At 40.4% G+C, this 20,949-nt stretch overlaps 1 protein-coding gene and 1 long non-coding RNA gene across 2 annotated transcripts in view; one reads left to right on the top strand and one right to left on the bottom strand.

Annotated features, from left to right (window-relative positions):
- The window catches only part of LOC144338568 (uncharacterized), a 62,038-nt gene extending 41,095 nt beyond the window's left edge, over nucleotides 1–20,943 (bottom strand). The window contains exons 1-2 of the long non-coding RNA XR_013412803.1: nucleotides 20,738–20,943; nucleotides 19,470–20,127 (exon numbers count right to left, since the gene is read on the bottom strand). This is a non-coding gene — a long non-coding RNA (uncharacterized LOC144338568). The remainder of the gene's footprint in view (nucleotides 1–19,469; nucleotides 20,128–20,737) is intronic.
- FGGY (FGGY carbohydrate kinase domain containing) overlaps nucleotides 1–20,949 on the top strand; it is a 486,889-nt gene that overhangs the window by 13,112 nt on the left and 452,828 nt on the right. The window lies entirely within an intron of this gene.

Genomic DNA, 20,949 nt, shown 5'->3' with positions numbered 1-20,949 from the left:
AACAACAAAACAAGAATGTGTATCACAGAATGCATGAAATATGGCTGTAGAAAAGTTCTGGGAATTAGATGTTTTCAGACCTTGTATTCTATATCTTGCTTTGTCACATTAGCTTATGACTTCAGAAAATTTTCAAATGATTGAAGGTATAATCTGTTGAATCCCCTCACTTCACAGATAAGAAAACTAAAGTGCAAAGAAATGTTGCAACTTAAATTAACCAAGGACACTCTGAGTAGGATAGGCTGACTTGGGTCCCTCTGTCCTGTTCATTCTGCTTCACTGTTTCCATGAAAAAAGGATTATTCCAGAAGAGTACAAAGTAATGGCAATTATGTGCGCTCTATCTAGAAGCTCCACATGTTCTCTGATCACTCACTATCTATTCTGGGCATCTCCAACTGCTTTAGTCTTTCTTGGCCTTTAAATCCCAAATCAAATGTCACCTCTGTTGGGATGTATTTTTTTTTTTTCCAAGCACTCTTACCATTCTTTATCTCCCCAAGCAAGTAATTGCTACAGGTTTTGTGGTTCCACAGCACTTAATTCCTATTACTCTCATAAAAATCACCACATTGTTAGATTTTAATTTGTTTCAAAATATTTTTTAAAAACTTCTTATCAAAAAATCTCAAACATATGCAAAGTAAACAGAATAGTTTAATTAATCCGTGTTCCCACCGTACAACTTCAACTATAAACTTCCTGCCATTACTATTTCTTCTATACATCCCATCACTCTTTACCCCCGAGTAAATTATTCATTTGATGTAAAATTTATATATAATGAAATGAACAATTAGAAATGGATATGCTCATGTAACCCACAAACCCATCAATGTTTTTTTTTTTTTTGTTTTTTTTTTTTTAATTTATTTATTATTATTATACTTTAAGTTGTAGGGTACATGTGCATAATGTGCAGTTTTGTTACATATGTATACTTGTGCCATGTTGGTGTGCTGCACCCATCAACTCGTCATTTACATCAGGTATAACTCCCAATGCAATCCCTCCCCCCTCCCCCCTCCCCATGATAGGCCCCGGTGTGTGATGTTCCCCTTCCTGTGTCCGAGTGATCTCATTGTTCAGTTCCCACCTATGAGTGAGAACATGCGGTGTTTGGTTTTCTGTTCTTGTGATAGTTTGCTAAGAATGATGGATTCCAGCTGCATCCAAGTCCCTACAAAGGACTCAAACTCATCCTTTTTTATGGCTGCATAGTATTCCATGGTGTATATGTGCCACATTTTCTTAATCCAATCTGTCACTGAGGGACATTTGGGTTGATTCCAAGTCTTTGCTATTGTGAATAGTGCTGCAATAAACATACGTGTGCATGTGTCTTTATAGCAGCATAATTTATAATCCTTTGGGTATATACCCAGTAATGGGATGGCTGGGTCATATGGTACATCTAGTTCTAGATCCTTGAGGAATCGCCATACTGTTTTCCATAATGGTTGAACTAGCTTACAATCCCACCAACAGTGTAAAAGTGTTCCTATTTCTCCACATCCTCTCCAGCACCTGTTGTTTCCTGACTTTTTAATGATTGCCATTCTAACTGGTGTGAGATGGTATCTCATTGTGGTTTTGATTTGCATTTCTCTGATGGCCAGTGATGATGAGCATTTTTTCATGTGTCTGTTGGCTGTATGAATGTCTTCTTTTGAGAAATGTCTGTTCATGTCCTTTGCCCACTTTTTGATGGGGTTGTTTGTTTTTTTCTTGTAAATTTGTTTGAGTTCTTTGTAGGTTCTGGATATTAGCCCTTTGTCAGATGAGTAGATTGCAAAAATTTTCTCCCATTCTGTAGGTTGCCTGTTCACTCTGATGGTAGTGTCTTTTGCTGTGCAGAAGCTCTTTAGTTTAATGAGATCCCATTTGTCAATTTTGGCTTTTGCTGCCGTTGCTTTTGGTGTTTTAGACATGAAATCTTTGCCCATGCCTATGTCCTGAATGGTACTACCTAGGTTTTCCTCTAGGATTTTTATGGTATTAGGTCTAACATTTAAGTCTCTAATCCATCTTGAATTAATTTTCGTATAAGGAGTAAGGAAAGGATCCAGTTTCAGCTTTCTACTTATGGCTAGCCAATTTTCCCAGCACCATTTATTAAATAGGGAATCCTTTCCCCATTTCTTGTTTCTCTCAGGTTTGTCAAAGATCAAATGGCTGTAGATGTGTGGTATTATTTCTGAGGACTCTGTTCTGTTCCATTGGTCTATATCTCTGTTTTGGTACCAGTACCATGCTGTTTTGGTTACTGTAGCCTTGTAGTATAGTTTGAAGTCAGGTAGCGTGATGCCTCCAGCTTTGTTCTTTTGACTTAGGATTGTCTTGGAGATGCGGGCTCTTTTTTGGTTCCATATGAACTTTAAAGCAGTTTTTTCCAATTCTGTGAAGAAACTCATTGGTAGCTTGATGGGGATGGCATTGAATCTATAAATTACCTTGGGCAGTATGGCCATTTTCACGATATTGATTCTTCCTATCCATGAGCATGGTATGTTCTTCCATTTGTTTGTGTCCTCTTTGATTTCACTGAGCAGTGGTTTGTAGTTCTCCTTGAAGAGGTCCTTTACATCCCTTGTAAGTTGGATTCCTAGGTATTTTATTCTCTTTGAAGCAATTGTGAATGGAAGTTCATTCCTGATTTGGCTCTCTGTTTGTCTGTTACTGGTGTATAAGAATGCTTGTGATTTTTGCACATTAATTTTGTATCCTGAGACTTTGCTGAAGTTGCTTATCAGCTTAAGGAGATTTTGGGCTGAGACAATGGGGTTTTCTAAATATACAATCATGTCATCTGCAAACAGGGACAATTTGACTTCTTCTTTTCCTAACTGAATACCCTTGATTTCTTTCTCTTGCCTGATTGCCCTAGCCAGAACTTCCAACACTATGTTGAATAGGAGTGGTGAGAGAGGGCATCCCTGTCTTGTGCCAGTTTTCAAAGGGAATTTTTCCAGTTTTTGCCCATTCAGTATGATATTGGCTGTGGGTTTGTCATAAATAGCTCTTATTATTTTGAGGTACGTTCCATCAATACCGAATTTATTGAGCGTTTTTAGCATGAAGGGCTGTTGAATTTTGTCAAAAGCCTTTTCTGCATCTATTGAGATAATCATGTGGTTCTTGTCTTTGGTTCTGTTTATATGCTGGATTATGTTTATTGATTTGCGAATGTTGAACCAGCCTTGCATCCCAGGGATGAAGCCCACTTGATCATGGTGGATAAGCTTTTTGATGTGTTGCTGAATCCGGTTTGCCAGTATTTTATTGAGGATTTTTGCATCGATGTTCATCAGAGATATTGGTCTAAAATTCTCTTTTTTTGTTGTGTCCTTGCCAGGCTTTGGTATCAGGATGATATTGGCCTCATAAAATGAGTTAGGGAGGATTCCCTCTTTTTCTATTGATTGGAATAGTTTCAGAAGGAATGGTACCAACTCCTCCTTGTACCTCTGGTAGAATTCAGCTGTGAATCCATCTGGTCCTGGACTTTTTTTGGTTGGTAGGCTATTAATTGTTGCCTCAATTTCAGAGCCTGCTATTGGTCTATTCAGGGATTCAACTTCTTCCTGGTTTAGTCTTGGAAGAGTGTAAGTGTCCAGGAAATTATCCATTTCTTCTAGATTTTCCAGTTTATTTGCGTAGAGGTGTTTATAGTATTCTCTGATGGTAGTTTGTATTTCTGTGGGGTCGGTGGTGATATCCCCTTTATCATTTTTAATTGCGTCGATTTGATTCTTCTCTCTTTTCTTCTTTATTAGTCTGGCTAGTGGTCTGTCAATTTTGTTGATCTTTTCAAAAAACCAACTCCTGGATTCATTGATTTTTTGGAGGGTTTTTTGTGTCTCTATCTCCTTCAGTTCTGCTCTGATCTTAGTTATTTCTTGCCTTCTGCTAGCTTTCGAATGTGTTTGCTCTTGCTTCTCTAGTTCTTTTAATTGCGATGTTAGAGTGTCAATTTTGCATCTTTCCTGCTTTCTCTTGTGGGCATTTAGTGCTATAAATTTCCCTCTACACACTGCTTTAAATGTGTCCCAGAGATTCTGGTATGTTGTATCTTTGTTCTCATTGGTTTCAAAGAACATCTTTATTTCTGCCTTCATTTCGTTATGTACCCAGTAGTCATTCAGGAGCAGGTTGTTCAGTTTCCATGTAGTTGAGCGGTTTTGAGTGAGTTTCTTAGTCCTGAGTTCTAGTTTGATTGCACTGTGGTCTGAGAGACAGTTTGTTATAATTTCTGTTCTTGTACATTTGCTGAGGAGTGCTTTACTTCCAATTACGTGGTCAATTTTGGAGTAAGTATGATGTGGTGCTGAGAAGAATGTATATTCTGTTGATTTGGGGTGGAGAGTTCTATAGATGTCTATTAGGTCTGCTTGCTGCAGAGATGAGTTCAATTCCTGGATATCCTTGTTAACTTTCTGTCTTGTTGATCTGTCTAATGTTGACAGTGGAGTGTTGAAGTCTCCCATTATTATTGTATGGGAGTCTAAGTCTCTTTGTAAGTCTCTAAGGACTTGCTTTATGAATCTGGGTGCTCCTGTATTGGGTGCATATATATTTAGGAGAGTTAGCTCTTCCTGTTGAATTGATCCCTTTACCATTATGTAATGGCCTTCTTTGTCTCTTTTGATCTTTGATGGTTTAAAGTCTGTTTTATCAGAGACTAGTATTGCAACCCCTGCTTTTTTTTGTTCTCCATTTGCTTGGTAAATCTTCCTCCATCCCTTTATTTTGAGCCTATGTATGTCTCTGCGTGTGAGATGGGTCTCCTGAATACAGCAGACTGATGGGTCTTGACTCTTTATCCAGTTTGCCAGTCTGTGTCTTTTAATTGGAGCATTTAGTCCATTTACATTTAAGGTTAAGATTGTTATGTGTGAACTTGATCCTGCCATTATGATATTAACTGGTTATTTTGCTCATTAGTTGATGCAGTTTCTTCCTAGCCTCAGTGGTCTTTACATTTTGGCATGTTTTTGCAATGGCTGGTACCGGTTGTTCCTTTCCATGTTTAGTGCTTCCTTCAGGGTCTCTTGTAAGGCAGGCCTAGTGGTGACAAAATCTCTAAGCATTTGCTTATCTGTAAAGGATTTTATTTCTCCTTCACTTATGAAACTTAGTTTGGCTGGATATGAAATTCTGGGTTTAAAATTCTTTTCTTTAAGAATGTTGAATATTGGCCCCCACTCTCTTCTGGCTTGTAGAGTTTCTGCTGAGAGATCTGCTGTTAGTCTGATGGGCTTCCCTTTGTGGGTAACCCGACCTTTCTCTCTGGCTGCCCTTAAGATTTTTTCCTTCATTTCAACTTTGGTGAATCTGGCAATTATGTGTCTTGGAGTTGCTCTTCTCGAGGAGTATCTTTGTGGCGTTCTCTGTATTTCCTGGATTTGAATGTTGGCCTGCCCTACTAGGTTGGGGAAGTTCTCCTGGATGATATCCTGAAGAGTGTTTTCCAACTTGGTTCCATTTTCCCCCTCACTTTCAGGCACCCCAATCAGACGTAGATTTGGTCTTTTTACATAATCCCATACTTCTTGCAGGCTTTGTTCATTTCTTTTTCTTCTTTTTTCTTTTGGTTTCTCTTCTCGCTTCATTTCATTCATTTGATCCTCAATCGCTGATACTCTTTCTTCCAGTTGATCGAGTCGGTTACTGAAGCTTGTGCATTTGTCACGTATTTCTCGTGTCACGGTTTTCATCTCTTTCATTTCGTTTAGGACCTTCTCTGCATTAATTACTCTAGCCATCAATTCTTCCACTTTTTTTTCAAGATTTTTAGTTTCTTTGCGCTGGGTACGTAATTCCTCCTTTAGCTCTGAGAAATTTGATGGACTGAAGCCTTCTTCTCTCATCTCATCAAAGTCATTCTCCGTCCAGCTTTGATCCGTTGCTGGCGATGAGCTGCGCTCCTTTGCCGGGGGAGATGCGCTCTTATTTTTGGAATTTCCAGCTTTTCTGCCCTGCTTTTTCCCCATCTTTGTGGTTTTATCTGCCTCTGGTCTTTGATGATGGTGATGTACTGATGGGGTTTTGGTGTAGGTGTCCTTCCTGTTTGATAGTTTTCCTTCTAACAGTCAGGACCCTCAGCTGTAGGTCTGTTGGAGATTGCTTGAGGTCCACTCCAGACCCTGTTTGCCTGGGTATCAGCAGCAGAGGCTGCAGAAGATAGAATATTTCTGAACAGCGAGTGTACCTGTCTGATTCTTGCTTTGGAAGCTTCCTCTCAGGGGTGTACTCCTCCCTGTGAGGTGTGGGGTGTCAGACTGCCCCTAGTGGGGGATGTCTCCCAGTTAGGCTACTCAGGGGTCAGGGACCCACTTGAGCAGGGAGTCTGTCCCTTCTCAGATCTCAACCTCCGTGTTGGGAGATCCACTGCTCTCTTCAAAGCTGTCAGACAGAGTCGTTTGCGTCTGTGCAGAGGTGTCTGTGTGTCTTAGTTTACTGTGCCCTGTCCCCAGAGGTGGAGTCTACGGAGACAGGCAGGTTTCCTTGAGCTGCTGTGAGCTCCACCCAGTTCGAGCTTCCCAGCAGCTTTGTTTACCTACTTAAGCCTCAGCAATGGCGGGCGCCCCTCCCCCAGCCTCCCTGCTGCCTTGCCGGTAGATCACAGACTGCTGTGCTAGCAATGAGGGAGGCTCCGTGGGTGTGGGACCCTCCCGGCCAGGTGTGGGATATGATCTCCTGGTGTGCCTGTTTCCTAAAGCACAGTATTGGGGTGGGAGTTACCCGATTTTCCAGGTGTTGTGTGTCTCAGTTCCCCTGGCTGGGAAAAGGGACTCCCTTCCCCCTTGCGCTTCCCAGGTGAGGCAATGCCTCGCCCTGCTTCAGCTCTCGCTGGTCGGGCTGCAGCAGCTGACCAGCACCGATCGTCTGGCACTCCCCAGTGAGTTGAACCCAGTACCTCAGTTGAAAATGCAGAAATCACCGGTCTTCTGTGTCGCTCGCGCTGGGAGTTGGAGACTGGAGCTGCTCCTATTCGGCCATCTTGCTCCGCCCCCCCCCCATCAATGTTTTGAACATTTTCAATACTCCAGAAGTTTTCTTATGTTCCTTCACAGTTTGGTTCCCCCAACCTCTTCTTCTACTCTCTCAAGGCAATTCCCAAATGACTTTTTTCCCCACTATAAATTAGTTTAGATTGGATTAGATTTCACATAAATTATAAATTTAAATTAGTTTAGATTGGATTAAAACTTCACATAAATGCAATCACATAGATATGTGCAAAGAATTTCATTAAGATGCTTGTATAGAGGCACCCAGCACTGGTATTATCCACAAAAAAAGGACCAAAGCAACAAATAGATAACCAGACTTCAAATAGGACATCTAAGGGAGAACATTGGAATTCAGCAAGGAACTGAGAAAGACCCTCCCAGGCATAGAAACTTGAGAGAGCAGCATAGAGAGGGAAGTGAAGCAGCTAGTCAGAAGCAGCTCTGAGGCAAGAGGGACTCCTCATAGCCAGAAGAAGTAAGCGGGAGATCGTAGCAGTCCACATTCCACCACAGATGCCTGCAATCTGAGTAAAGAAGAGTCTCCCAGCCCTCCCAGGTCATGAGCCTAGTATAGGAAGCTGCCTGTAGTCCACATGACTGCAGTCCCAAAGAAAAAATCAACACTGCACCCCCATCCTCTGGGGCCCAGGCTGCTGCAACATGGCATTATTTTGAAAGCAGCAAAGCCACCACCAGACTATATCCTGCCCTGGGGCTCAATAGCTCTAGCACTTCCACATCCTTGGGGACACCTTGACATCCCCCCCGAGAGATACCCAGAAGGATGCAGCATCATGAAACCAGCTGGAATCAGCAGTGCAGATGTGACCTTGGCACCTGACTCTAGGCAGCCCCCTACCTCCCAGTGCAAAGGCAGTTCAGTACATCAGGGGGACTGCCCCAGGACATAGGGACCTGAAGTACACACTCCCCAGAATCTGAGGTGTATCTCTCCACTGACAGTGACCCTGCACCTTACAGTGGCAGGGCTGCTGCGTACCTGCATGTGCCATCCAGAGATCCAAAGACCAGACTGCCCAGGGCCCACTGCACTGTCCAGGACTTAAAGACCAGCCCACCTGGGGCCTAATGCCACCACCTGTGAACCTGCCACCTCCAGGAGCAGGGAGACCACATACCCATACGTGCCTCCCAGAAACTCAAGGCCCAGACTGCCTAGTGTCCCTGTTCCCAGCAAAAATGCTTCACAGCCTTCACAAACAACCACAGCCTAAGCCACTAAGAAGCTCATAGATACCACTGAGCTCATAGACATTTATTATAGATGAAAAAAATCATACAAAGACTACAATGCACCCACCCAGATCCAAAGCCAAAGTACCCTACTCAACTGACACTATAGATAAATCTACAGGAAAAAAAAAATCATCCCCTACAAAAGGTACTCCATAAAATTGGAAGAAGCAACTGTTACATCAGATGTGTAGATACCAATGTATGGATATAAGAAACATAGAAAAGCAAGGAAACATGACACTTCCAAAGGAACACAGTAATTCCCCAGGGGCAGGCCCAAAGAAAGGAAAATCTATGCAATTCCTGAAAAGAAATGGAAAGCAATGATCTTAAGGAAATTCAGTGAGATACAAGAGAACACAGATAGACAATACAAAGCAATAATAAAAACAATTTATGATCCAAACGAGAAATTCAACTGAGACAAATATCATGAAAAGGAACCAAACAGAAATCTTGGAACTGAAGAATTAAATGAATAAAATAAAGAATATAATTGGGAGTTTCAACAATAGATTAGATCAAGAAGAAGAATGTCTGAACCCAAAGACAGGTCTTTTGAAATAACTCAGTCAGACAGAAAGAAAAAGACAAAAGAATAAAAGCAAATGAAGAACACCTACATAACATATGGAATATCATTAAGTAAACAAATATTCAAACTTTGGGAGTTCCAGAAGAAGAAGAGATGGGAAAAGAGAAGCGATCTTAGTCAAAGTCATAAATTCTTTGCTCAACCAATGTCCAGAAGAGTTTTCCCTAGGTTTTCTTCTAATATTTTTATAGTTTTGTGTCTTACATCAAAGTATTTAATCCATCTAGAGTTGATTTTTGTATATGCTGAGAGATAGGGGTTCAGTTTCATTCTTCTGCATATAGCAATCCAATTTCTCCAGCACCATTTATTGAAAAGGGTATCCTTTCCCCAATATAGGATCTTTTCAGTATTCTTTGTCAAAGATCAGTTAGCTATAAATGCGTAACTTTACTTCTAGGTTCTCTATTCTATACTATTGATCAATGTGTCTATTTTTATACCAGTGCTATTCTGTTTTGATTACCATTGCCTTGTAATATAATTTAAAGTCAGGTAATGTAATGCCTCCAGTTTTGTTCTTTTTACTTAGGATTGCTCTGGTTATTTGGGCTCTTTTCGGTTCAACAAATTTTTAAAAATCAAATAATATCAGTGAAATAAAACAAGAAGAAAATAAAACTAGACATCAATAATAAGAAAAACTTTGGAAACTGTACAAATATAAAACAACTAAAAATATTCCTCTGAACCTTTAATAGGTCTATGAAGAAATTAAGAAGTAAATTAAGATATGTCTTAAAACAAGTGAAAATGGAAACACAACATACTGAAGTCTATGGAATACAACAAAAGCGTAAGAGAGAATTTTACAGCAATAAATTCCTACAACAAAAAAGTAGAAATTTCAAATAAACAACATAATGTGCACTTCAAGAAACTAAAAAAGCAAAAACAAAGCCAACATAAAATTAGTAAAAGAAAAGAAATAATAAAGATCAGAGAAGAACTAAATAAAATAGACCAAAAAACATAAAAGACCAACAAAATGAAAAATCAGCTTTTGAAAAGATAAACAAGATTGACAAACTATTAGCTAAATTAAGAACAAATGACAAAAGATCCAAATAATAAAATTTCTCATAAAAAGGGAGACAATATAGCTGATACCACAGAAATACAATGTACCATTAGAAATTGTTAAGAACAACTATATGCCAACAAATTGGAAAACCTAGGGGATAAAATTCCAGGACACATATAACCTACAAAGAGTGAGCCAAGAAGAAATAACCTAAACAGACCAGTTATGAGTAACAAGATTGAATCAGTAATAAAATGTCTACCAATCAACAAAGAAAAGCTGAGGACCAGATGGCTTTACTGCTGAATTCTCCTGAACTTTTTTTTTTTTTTTTTTTTGATTGCCTAGGCTAGAGTGCAATGGCGCAATCATAGCTCACTGTAACCTCAAACTGCTGGGCTCAAGCAATCCTTTTGCCTTAGCCTCTCAACAGGTGCATGCCACCATGACCAAACTAAACATTTTAAAAATTTTTTTGTAGAGATAGCATCTCACTAAGTTGCTTAGGCTGGTCTCGAGCTCGTAGCTTCAAGAAATCCTACTGTCTCAGCTTCCCAAAGCACTGGGATTATAAGCGTGAGCCACTGCACCTGACCCCGAACTTTTAAAGGACTAACACCTTCTTTAAGAGGTGTCATTCTGAAAAGCCAGTACTACCCTGATTCCAAAAGTAGACAAAGACACAACAAAAAACTTACAGGCCAATATTCCTGATGAATATAGTTGCAAAAATTCTCGACAAAATGCTAGCAAACCTAATCCAACAGCACATCAAAAAGATTACAAACCATGATCAAGTGAAATTTATTTCAGGGATGCAAGGATTTTTCAATGTACACAAATCAGTAAATGTGATATATCACATCAGCTGAATGAAGGACAAAAATCATATAAACATCTCAATAGATGAAAAAAGGCACTTGGTAAAATTCAACATCTCTTTATGATAAAAATTTTCAACTATTAATAGGAGCATATTTTATCACCAAAAAAAGGTTGTACTAAAACAAACAAACAAACAAACAAAACACACAGCTAACAATATACTGAATAGGAAAAAGCTGAAATCTTTATTTCTAAGAACCGTGTCAAGACAAGGATGCCCACCTTCACCAGTCTTATTTAGAATAGTACTTGAAGTACTAGTCAGAGCCATTAGGCAAGAGAAAGAGACAAAGGGCATCTAATTTAGAAAAGAGAAAGCCAAATTCTTCCTGTTTGCAGATGACATGATCTTATACACAGAAAAACCTTAACACTTCACCAAAATACTCTTAGAACTGATAAATGAATTCAGTAAAGTGGCAGGATACAAAATCAACACACAAAAATCAGTAGTATTTCTAAACACCAATGATAAACTGCTTGAACAGAAATTGAGAAAGTGACCTTATTTACAATAGCTACAAAGAAATAAAATACTTAGGTATAAATTTAACCAAGGAGGTGAAATACTTAGGAATAAATTTAACCAAGAACATGAAAGACTTTTACAATAAAAATTATGAAGCACTGATGAAAAACTTTGAAGACATACAAAAAATGAAAAGATATTCCATGTTCATGGATTAAAAGAATTAATATTGTTAAAATGGCCATACTACCCAACGTAATCTACAGAATCAATGCAATTCTTATCAAAAGACCAATGACATTCTTCACAGAAATGGAAAAAGCAATCCTAAAATTTGTATGGAACCATAAAAGACTAAATAGCCAAAGTGATACTGAACAAAAAGAACAAAGCTGGAGGCATCACACTATCTCACTTCAAGATATCCTGCAAAGATATAGTGACCAACACAATATTGCATTGGTTTAAAAACTGACACACAGATCAATGGAACAGAATAGAGAACCCAGAAATAAATTCATGTATTTACAGGCAACGGATTTTCAACAAAGGCACCAAGAACATTCATTAGGGAAAGAACACCCTCTTCAATAAATGATTTTGACTAAACTGGATATCCACATGTGGAAGAATGAAACCAGACCCCTATCTTATATCATATACGAAAATAAACTCAAATGAATTAAAGACTTAAATGTAAGACCCACCAGCAATGTATGAGAAGTTGTTACTCCACATTTTTTCCTATATTTGTTGTTGTCAGTATCTATAATTTTAGCCATTCTAGATATCATATAGTGATACCTCATTGTGGTTTTTATTTGCATTTCTCTGATAAGTAATGATATTGAAAACTTTTTTATGGGTTTATTGGTCATTGATGTATTTTCGTTTGTGAAGTGTTTGCTCAAACCTTTTTCCCATTTTTATAATTGAATGTCTTTTTATTATTGAATTATAGACATTGTTTATATGTTTTGGATTAACATCATTGGCAGATATATGTTTTGTGAATATTTCTTCCCACTCTGGCTTACCTATTTATTTCATTATCAATGTCTTTGATAAAGTTTATCTCATCAAACTTTCATTTTCTGGTTTTTTTTTCTGTCTTGTATGATTTGCTTACATTACGAGTCTGTGGGTTCCTATAGTGAATGAGTGTGAATACTTTTTTCTTATGCCCTTAGCCCCAGCATAGAGCCTGACTTATAGATGGCCCAAAAGTGTAGTACTAAATTTGTTGGGAGTAGGAGAGAAGGAAATATGTTTCCTTTTCTTTGTGTAGTATCTTTTTAGGGAATTATCTCCCCTCACCATTTAGTCCTTCAGGTTAAGAAAAGGCTTATCTCATTCCAACCCATCCCTAAGGGTGGGTACTACTTGATCCAAAGTAGGCCAACTGAAGCCTTGCTCTGCACTCTTGTAAGAAATATGAGTGTAGAGGTATCATCACCCTCCTTCTACCAAGATTTAGAAGGACATTGTAATGGTAAAGCAATTGCTTGCCATCTTTGCCATCACCCAAACAATCCTACTTGAGTATGAAGTCAATACAGAAGTTAAGAGATGGAAAATGGAGAATAAATGATCCTTGAAGACATAATTGGAATCCCTGGATTCAACTTTTCCTGAATTTTACTTCCCTTTGAAATGCCCAATTATATAAATCAAAGCCTTTCAGTTTATGTATCTGTTTAAGCAAATTTGAGTTATACTTTTATTTTTTGCAACCCAAAAAGTCCTGTCTAGTATACTTCTTAATAATGTATCCTTCCTCTAATTAACATCTAATTCTCCAAATCTCCAGAGGTCTTTTGGAGGTGAAGGAGATGGGGTGGAAAGCAATATTCATAATTATCTGAGAGTGTGTGACCAATATAACAGGAATCCTGGCTTCATACATTATGTAGCATTGTTAAAAATCATAAACTTTTAAATCATGATACAAATTTAAAAACAAAACTAATTATAACATTCAGATCATGGAGAGACCTGCTACTATTATGTCCGAGCATGCTCCTCACTGTCATTTTATTTCTATATATTGTCATCAAGTATATGATTGATTAATGAAAGAAATATGAATCCTTGAAATAAGCAAATTCATTCTTTCTCTTTTAATAGTAGAACACAAGCCAGATGAAATCATTTTTTACAGACTCTGTCTTATAAAATTGACAAAAGTAAAGTTCTGGTTAAAGATGTATATATGTATCTGTGTATGTGTGTATCTTTGTATGTGCGTACATATGTATCTATGTGGTCTGTGTGCCTATGTGTATGTGTGTCTGCATATGATTGTGTATGTTTATACATGTGTGGTATAAAGTGAATGAGACTGTATATTTACATATATATGTGTATGAGTGTGTGCTTGTGTGTCTATATCTCTATGTGACTGTATTTGCGTCTGTGTCTATATCTCTATGTGCTACATGGTGGCTTAATTTGCATTTGTGTGTGTGTGTTTGTGTGTAGTATAAGTATGGGTTTGTGATTGTGTTTCTGTCAGTGTGCTCTGTGTTTGTGTCTACATGTGCATTTGTGCAAACGTGTATGTGCCTGTGTTGTATGTGTATGCCTGTAGGTATATCTGTGTGGTTGTATATGTGTATGTGTCAATGTGTTTGTGGTTGATGGCAGGGAGAAGGGTAAAGCTACACTATCCTATTCTGTACTTGGTGCAAATTAGGAAAAGTTGCCCTCTCTGGTGGGACAGAGCGGCCTCACAGGCACAGGGATTGGCCAGGAGAGTGGGGACTGGATTTCACATCCCATTGGCCCCCTCATCTGGTATCTTAGGGCGGAGAGCAACTTGGTGAGCATGAGGGGTATTTTGGAAGACCTGAAGTCCATTCAGCCTCTCTTCTATTGTACAGGCCCCTTCCCATAGAACTCAGTCTGAAAACTGATGTTCTCTAATTGTCTCAAAATTACACGATTCCAGAGGTGTTCATGGCAGAGTTCCTCTACCTGAAGTCCGGGCACTGCAGAGCCTCCAGAGGGCTCCTTCTTTGACTCAGCCTCAGGCCTTCAGCATGCCTTCCCGCAGGTAGACCTTCTCTCATGTCTCTTTTTGGAAAGCTCAAGCCAGAGAGTCCTGCCTTAGTATCCTATGGCCTTAGACTCGCTTCTGCCACCTGTTGCCTTGTTGTGGAAAACACGTGTTGAGGTTTAGGGTTGCATATTGCCATGGCTCATTACATGGTTTGCAGTTTTTAAAAAAATGACTCATGACTGAAAGGCTGTGGGGTTGTGATTAGGTGGTGTTAGCGGAGAACGATATGGGTGGTGTGGGACTAGTTTAGATGGAGAGTGAGGAACAGGGAGTGGATAAGCAGTTCAAATGTGGAAGAGAAAACTGGTGCTGCGGGTTGGCTCTAGAAGGATCATTAGGACTTACATTCCTTCAAAGCCTTCATATCCAATGAGCTGCCCACTTCAGCTGCTCAGCAGAAACTCCCTCTTCAGCAGTCTGACTTGTAGTGTCTTGTGATAGATGACCTTGGGCAAGTTGCTCAACCTTTGTAAGCCTCTCTTTCTTCAGTAATAGCCCTATTTACTTATGTGGGTGGTTAGGAGGAATAATGACATAGTCTATGTGACAACCTGGGAGCACAGCACTAAGTGAATATTGTTGTAGTCTTTTCTCCCCTTTCCCTATACCCTCTTCTTCCACTTCCAGGTGCCCATAGCACTTCATCTGCCTATAGTACAGCGTCCAGCTCTGGCCTAGCACTTGGCAAGTGCTCAGTAGTCAGTAGATATTTACTGAGTGAAGAGTTAAAAGAAGTCAGGCAGGCAAACTGAGGGAAAATAGTTAGTAGTAGGCAAGTAATAAAGTAAGTTGAAACATTTCCCCATCTTTGGAAATGAACTAATAGCATCCTTTGATATGAAAGTTGAATAAACAATGATTTTGTATCTGTAAAATATAGCTGTAGGTGATGGCCAGGGTGGGGAGCTCAGTAGACACTTCGGATTACTGATTTCCTGTTTGTGATCATCTGCCAGGTCTACAGTGGACCATTTCAGTTTTCCCTTTGATATGACAGGGCGAATTTGGAAGAGAGAGTGTGTATGCAATGGCACCTGTTCCTACCAGAGGGTCAAGTTTCAGAGAGGCTTAAAGGAATCTAAATGGTGAAAAGAAGAAAGGAGAAAACAAATCTTATTAGTAATGACAGATGCAGTAGGCAGGTAAGGGCTGTCATCACCGCAATTATATACCAGGTATTAATCACCTGCTATTATAGAGCACTGTGCTAGTTGCTGAGATTGTGAAGTAGAATTCCAGGTTTTTGCCCTCCGGAGGCTTCCAATCTAGGAAATGGAATTGGTTAGAAGATAAAGAAGTATCAAACACTGTATGTCTGTTTAGTACTGTGACAAATGCTTAAAGGTATTTTGTAAGATATAATCATTCTCCAAGGAGAATCTAAGGTTCAGAGAGATTAAGAAACTTTCTCCAGCTCATCCATCAAACAAGCTGTAGAACTGGGAGAAGGCCCAAGTCTGTCTGGCTCTAATGGCATTGTACTGCCTATAGGCCTCTGTGTAAAAGCATCCGGGCAAGCATGTGAAAAAGAGAATTAACTTGACAAGCTATCCTAGGTTCCATGAGATGTGAGTAATATTTGATGATTGTTGCAGGAATCCTACAAGAAAAGATATTAATTGAGATAGAAGGAGGAACTTTACAGAGGAGGTACATCCTCAACTAGATGCTGAGGGCAGAATGTGAATCCAGTAGGAATGAAGGGAGCGGCATTTTAGGTGGAAGTAGGCATGGTATGTGCAAAGGTGGGAAGTGGGAAAATTTTCACCTTCTGGGTTTCTGTTATGCAGCATGGAGTACCAGAGAGAGCACAGCCTGCTCCAAACTTACTAGTAGTGCTTCCCCAGCCCAGTCACCCAATTTCCATAAACCTCAGTTTCCCTATCTGTGCAATGGTTGTGATAATAGGCATTTCATAGAGTTATTGAGACCAGAGACAATGTGCATAATGTTATCTACGTCCTCAAAAATCACCACTCTAAATTAAACTTCAATCGAAATCAGCTTCCCTCTCTTATAGTTTTCTGTTTTCCTTTCTACTTGCACTTGAATCAATTATATATTTGTGTGTTTATTTCTTTAATGTCTGTTTCCTGACTGTAAGTTCCATGAGGACAAGGAAAATGTCTGTTCATCTCAACACTATCTCTTTAATGCCTAGACCAGTACTCAATAAATCTTTGTTGAATGAATGAATACGTAAATGTAGGAATGAATAAATGAATAATAAGATCAATTTCTATGCTATGATTCTAAGAATCTTAGGAAAATGTCTCTTTTCTCTGGTAATGGGCAGGTTGCTAATGCAGGAAAAGCTTTCATAGAATGAAGTTAGAGCATTACAGGGCCTCCACAGGTTACCAGAGAAGCACCATGACTCGTCTGTCTACTATATGGAACCATCTCTGAGCAGGAAGGAAATTACACCAACTTCCAGCTCAGCTGGTTCCAGAGTTTCACAACCCAGCTCTGTCTTGCTTACTTCTGACGTGCTACTTCACTGGTATGACCTGCAGTGTGCTTAGTGGATAATGACACTGCATAATCCCCATGCTGCCCCACAATGACCCTGAGTGATGTCTAGACTTTCCAGTAATCAAGTCTTATAATTCAATGCAACGCAATAACCTTTTATGTATTGTTGGGGAGGAGAATAGGGAATATATAGATGCACTGATAATTACTAGGCATTTGATATATGATCTGTGATAGAGATAAGGGCAGGAAACTAAAGGGTACAGAGGAAGCTACATGGTCCAGCCTGATGTGAAACAATGGATGTATGGTTGGATAACATTTATATATTTTATTTTTTTTTTGTTTTTTTTTTTTTTGAGACGGAGTCTCGCTCTGTCGCCCAGGCTGGAGTGCAGTGGCCGGATCTCAGCTCACTGCAAGCTCCGCCTTTCAGGTTCACGCCATTCTCCTGCCTCAGCCTCCCGAGTAGCTGGGACTACAGGCGCCTGCCACCTCGCCTGGCTAGTTTTTTGTATTTTTTAGTAGAGACGGGGTTTCAACGGGTTAGACAGGATGGTCTCGATCTCCTGACCTTGTGATCCACCCGTCTCGGCCTCCCAAAGTGCTGGGATTACAGGCTTGAGCCACCGTGCCCAGCCACATTTATATATTTTCAAAGTGTGATTATATATTTCATCCCTTCCTGGTCTCCCTGTAGTCATGGAGAAGTATAGATAGCATTTGCATTATTTGTTCCTATGATATATATAGAGAAACTGAGGCAATTGGTGGTAGTCCGGGACATAGATCTGGTTTCAGTGGCTGTCTTAGTCTGTTTTGTGCTGATATAACAGAATGCCAGAGGCTGGGTAACTTATAAAGAAAATAAATTTATTTCTCACAGTTCTGAAGGCTGGGAAGTCCAATGTCAAGTTGCTGGCATCTGGGGAGTGTCTTTTTCTGTGTCACCCCATGGCAGAAAGTGAGAGGGTGAGAAAGAGGAGTTGGGAAATCGTGGGAAATCAAACTTGTCCTTTTATAATGAACTCATTCCTGTGACAATGGCATTAATCCATTCATGAGGGTAAAGCCTGCATGGCCTAACCACCTCTCATTAGGCCTCACCCCCCAACACTATTGCATTGGGGACTCCAGTTTCCAATAATGCTTTCTTGGGGACACATTCGAATCATAGCAATGGCAGATAAAAACTCATGGCCTAGAGCTCATGACCGTCAGTTTAGGGATCTTCTGAACCAAACTGTCATTCACCCTTATGTTAGACAGCAGTATGAGCATGCTTGCAATTTCACAATGTCACAGAAGGTGGGGGACCTTCTATAATATGTCCCCTATGCATTTTTGTGATGGAACATCAGAATATAATAAATTAGTGATACAGAAGTGCTGGGAAGTGAAGGGTGTGGTCCCTTTAAATGATAGGGAAGGGGACAGGGACATGCTTACGTGTGCCCAAGGACTTGGTGAGGACAGGCATTTTTGTTTTCCTGCCCAAATATTGCATTTCCCAAGACCACCCTGGCCTGCCACGCCCCCATCCTGTGCCTATAAAAACCACAAGACCATAGCAGGTAGACACACAGGTAGCTGGACATCGAGGGGAACACATCAGCGGAAGAACACACGGGCAGCTGGATGGTGAGTGGAACACACTGACACCAGCAGGCCACCAACTGGCAGAATGACATGGAGTTTGACTGGGGCAGTCGGAGGAGAGCCTGGGCCGTCAAGCAGCCCTACTCCAGGGGAAAACCATCTCCCTTTTGGTTCCTCCACCTGCTGAGAGCTACTTCCACTCCATGAAACCTTGTAATCATTCTCCAAGCCCATGTGTGATCTGATTCTTCTGGTACAGCAAGGCAAGAACTCCAGGATACAGAAAGCCCTCTGTCCTTGCAATATGGCAGGGGTTTAATTGAGCTAACACAACCACCCATGGACGGCTAAACTAAAAAAGCACCTTGTTACACATGCCGACTGGGGCTTTGACTGTAAACAGTCACCACAGACACTGCTGTGGGGTCAGAGCTCCACAGCCTGCCTATCTGTATGCTTCCCTAGAGATCTGTGCAGCGGGGATTGAAGAAGTGAGTCACACCCCCATTGCATGCCCTTTGAAGGGGACAAGGGAACTTTTCCCATTTCATTAGGAGTTGGCAAACTAAGACTCGTGGGCCACATTGTCCGTTGCCTGCTTGTGTAAGTAAAGTTTTATTGAAACATAGTCACACCTACTCATTTACTATTGTCTATGGCTGCTTTTACATTACAAAGTTGAGTAGCTGCAAGGGAGACTGTATTGCCCACAAAGTCTAAAATATTCACTATCGGTCCTTCACAGAAAAAGTGTGTCAGTCCCTGGAATAAATGAATCAAATGAAAGTAAATGGAAAAAATAAAAAAAAGGATTCATTCATTCATAATAGGCAGTGTATCACAACTGAAAAACATAGTGAAAACTGGTTTCAGACAAACCCAGATCAGAATCTCACCTTCGCCACTTGGCTGAAAAACTTTGAACAAATTATTTTTACTCTTTGGGCCTGTTTCTGCATCTATCACCTTGTAAGGTTGCTGTTTGATAATTCTATGATACAATGTAATGTATCTGTTACAGTGTAATTTATCTGTTATTAGGTTTGACCCTATACAATAGAAAACACAAAATAAAAGCGACTTACACAGGACAGCAACTTTTTCTTTCATGTGGAGGTCTGAAGGACAGTGGGTGTTGATTGGTCCGGTGCGTCCTGCCCTAGGAACCCACGTCTCTTTCATTTTGTTGCTTTGCTGTGTATGGGTTTCATTCCCGAGGTCCTTTCATGGTTCAATATGGCTGCTGGAGCAAATAAAAAATCAAATACACAAAAGCCTAGAGAAAGAGCCATCCATAGAGGCCAGGCAGCAAATCCACTTATTCAAGTCTAGCCAAGATGAGAACCCCTTGCCACAGTGCATGAAACCAGCATATTTCACTTATTCCGTTCTTGGGGTATGTTGAAGCAGATCTGGAAGCAATGTCTTCTGTGTATTAAGCATCTAACACTTTACAAAGCATTTTCATATGTCTTACCACACTTATTCTTCATAATGCTCTGAAAAGGTAAGATGAATAGATCTTAATATCATTATTCCTATTGAACCCTTGATTCACACAGCTGCTGAGTAACAGATTCCAACGAGTCTACAGCTAGGTCTTTGGATATGTTGCTGGTAATGAAAAGGTGAACAATCATGGTGCAGAAGAAAGAAAATGAGCCCAACGAGGATCCCTGGTAGAGTTGCAGTGCAAAGACTGGGGCTAATTGTGTGGCCTCAGCCTCACTGGGCTGTTCTCACCTGTAAGACCAAGATAAGAGCACTCATTTACTTCTGGGGTTGTTGTGAAGATAGCAGACAATCTTACTGCACCTGCCACTTAAGATCAGTTCAGTGAAATTATTATCTTTCACAGGTGTGTCTTTGGAAAATCACTTCCCCTTCCTGGATCTCAGTTTCCTTTTCTAGGAAAACGACATGTTTGGACTCAGCGACTGCTAAACTTGTCTCCCCAATCTCGAGCTCCCTCAGCCTGGGATCGTGCCTTTTGTGAAAATAGCTCGGATTGGAGCTCAGGCTGGAATTCTCCCTTTGATTGCTTCCTAGCTGTGTGTCCTACTAAGAGCTAAAAATTTCGGATTCCCCACATCTGTAGAACAGGGATACATAACATGTAGATTATTAGAAAGGGAAGGCATGTGAGAATTAAGTGAGTTGGGTGTCCAGTACCCAGTAAATTGTAAAACTTCTCAAAGGCAGGGACCCATCTGTTTTGCATATTTACGGAATGTCATACGTTGAAGTACGGGGCTTGGCCACGGGGTTAGAACATTTCTGCAAAGAGTAAGGAACCAGACACAAAGCAAGCAATCAAGAATTGTAACCATGCAATATTCTTATTATTGCTTACACTCGCCTACAATAGTCCTGGTGTTTAGTAAACTAACACAGACAGCCATCCGGGGCTGCGGAGAGTCCGCCTGGGTGAGCTCCGCAAGGTGAGACCCCAGAGCTGGGAACTCGCAGCCTGAGCAGTCGCAGCCTAGCCGGTCTTGGGTCCGCGCTCCTCGCGCCCTGCCCGGCTCTGCCCGCGGAGGTGCCGGCCAATCCTACGACCGGTTC

This window comes from Macaca mulatta, chromosome 1 (assembly GCF_049350105.2).
Source record: "Macaca mulatta isolate MMU2019108-1 chromosome 1, T2T-MMU8v2.0, whole genome shotgun sequence".
Taxonomy (NCBI): Eukaryota; Metazoa; Chordata; class Mammalia; order Primates; family Cercopithecidae; genus Macaca; species Macaca mulatta.
This window is presented reverse-complemented; position numbering and strand designations above follow the sequence as displayed.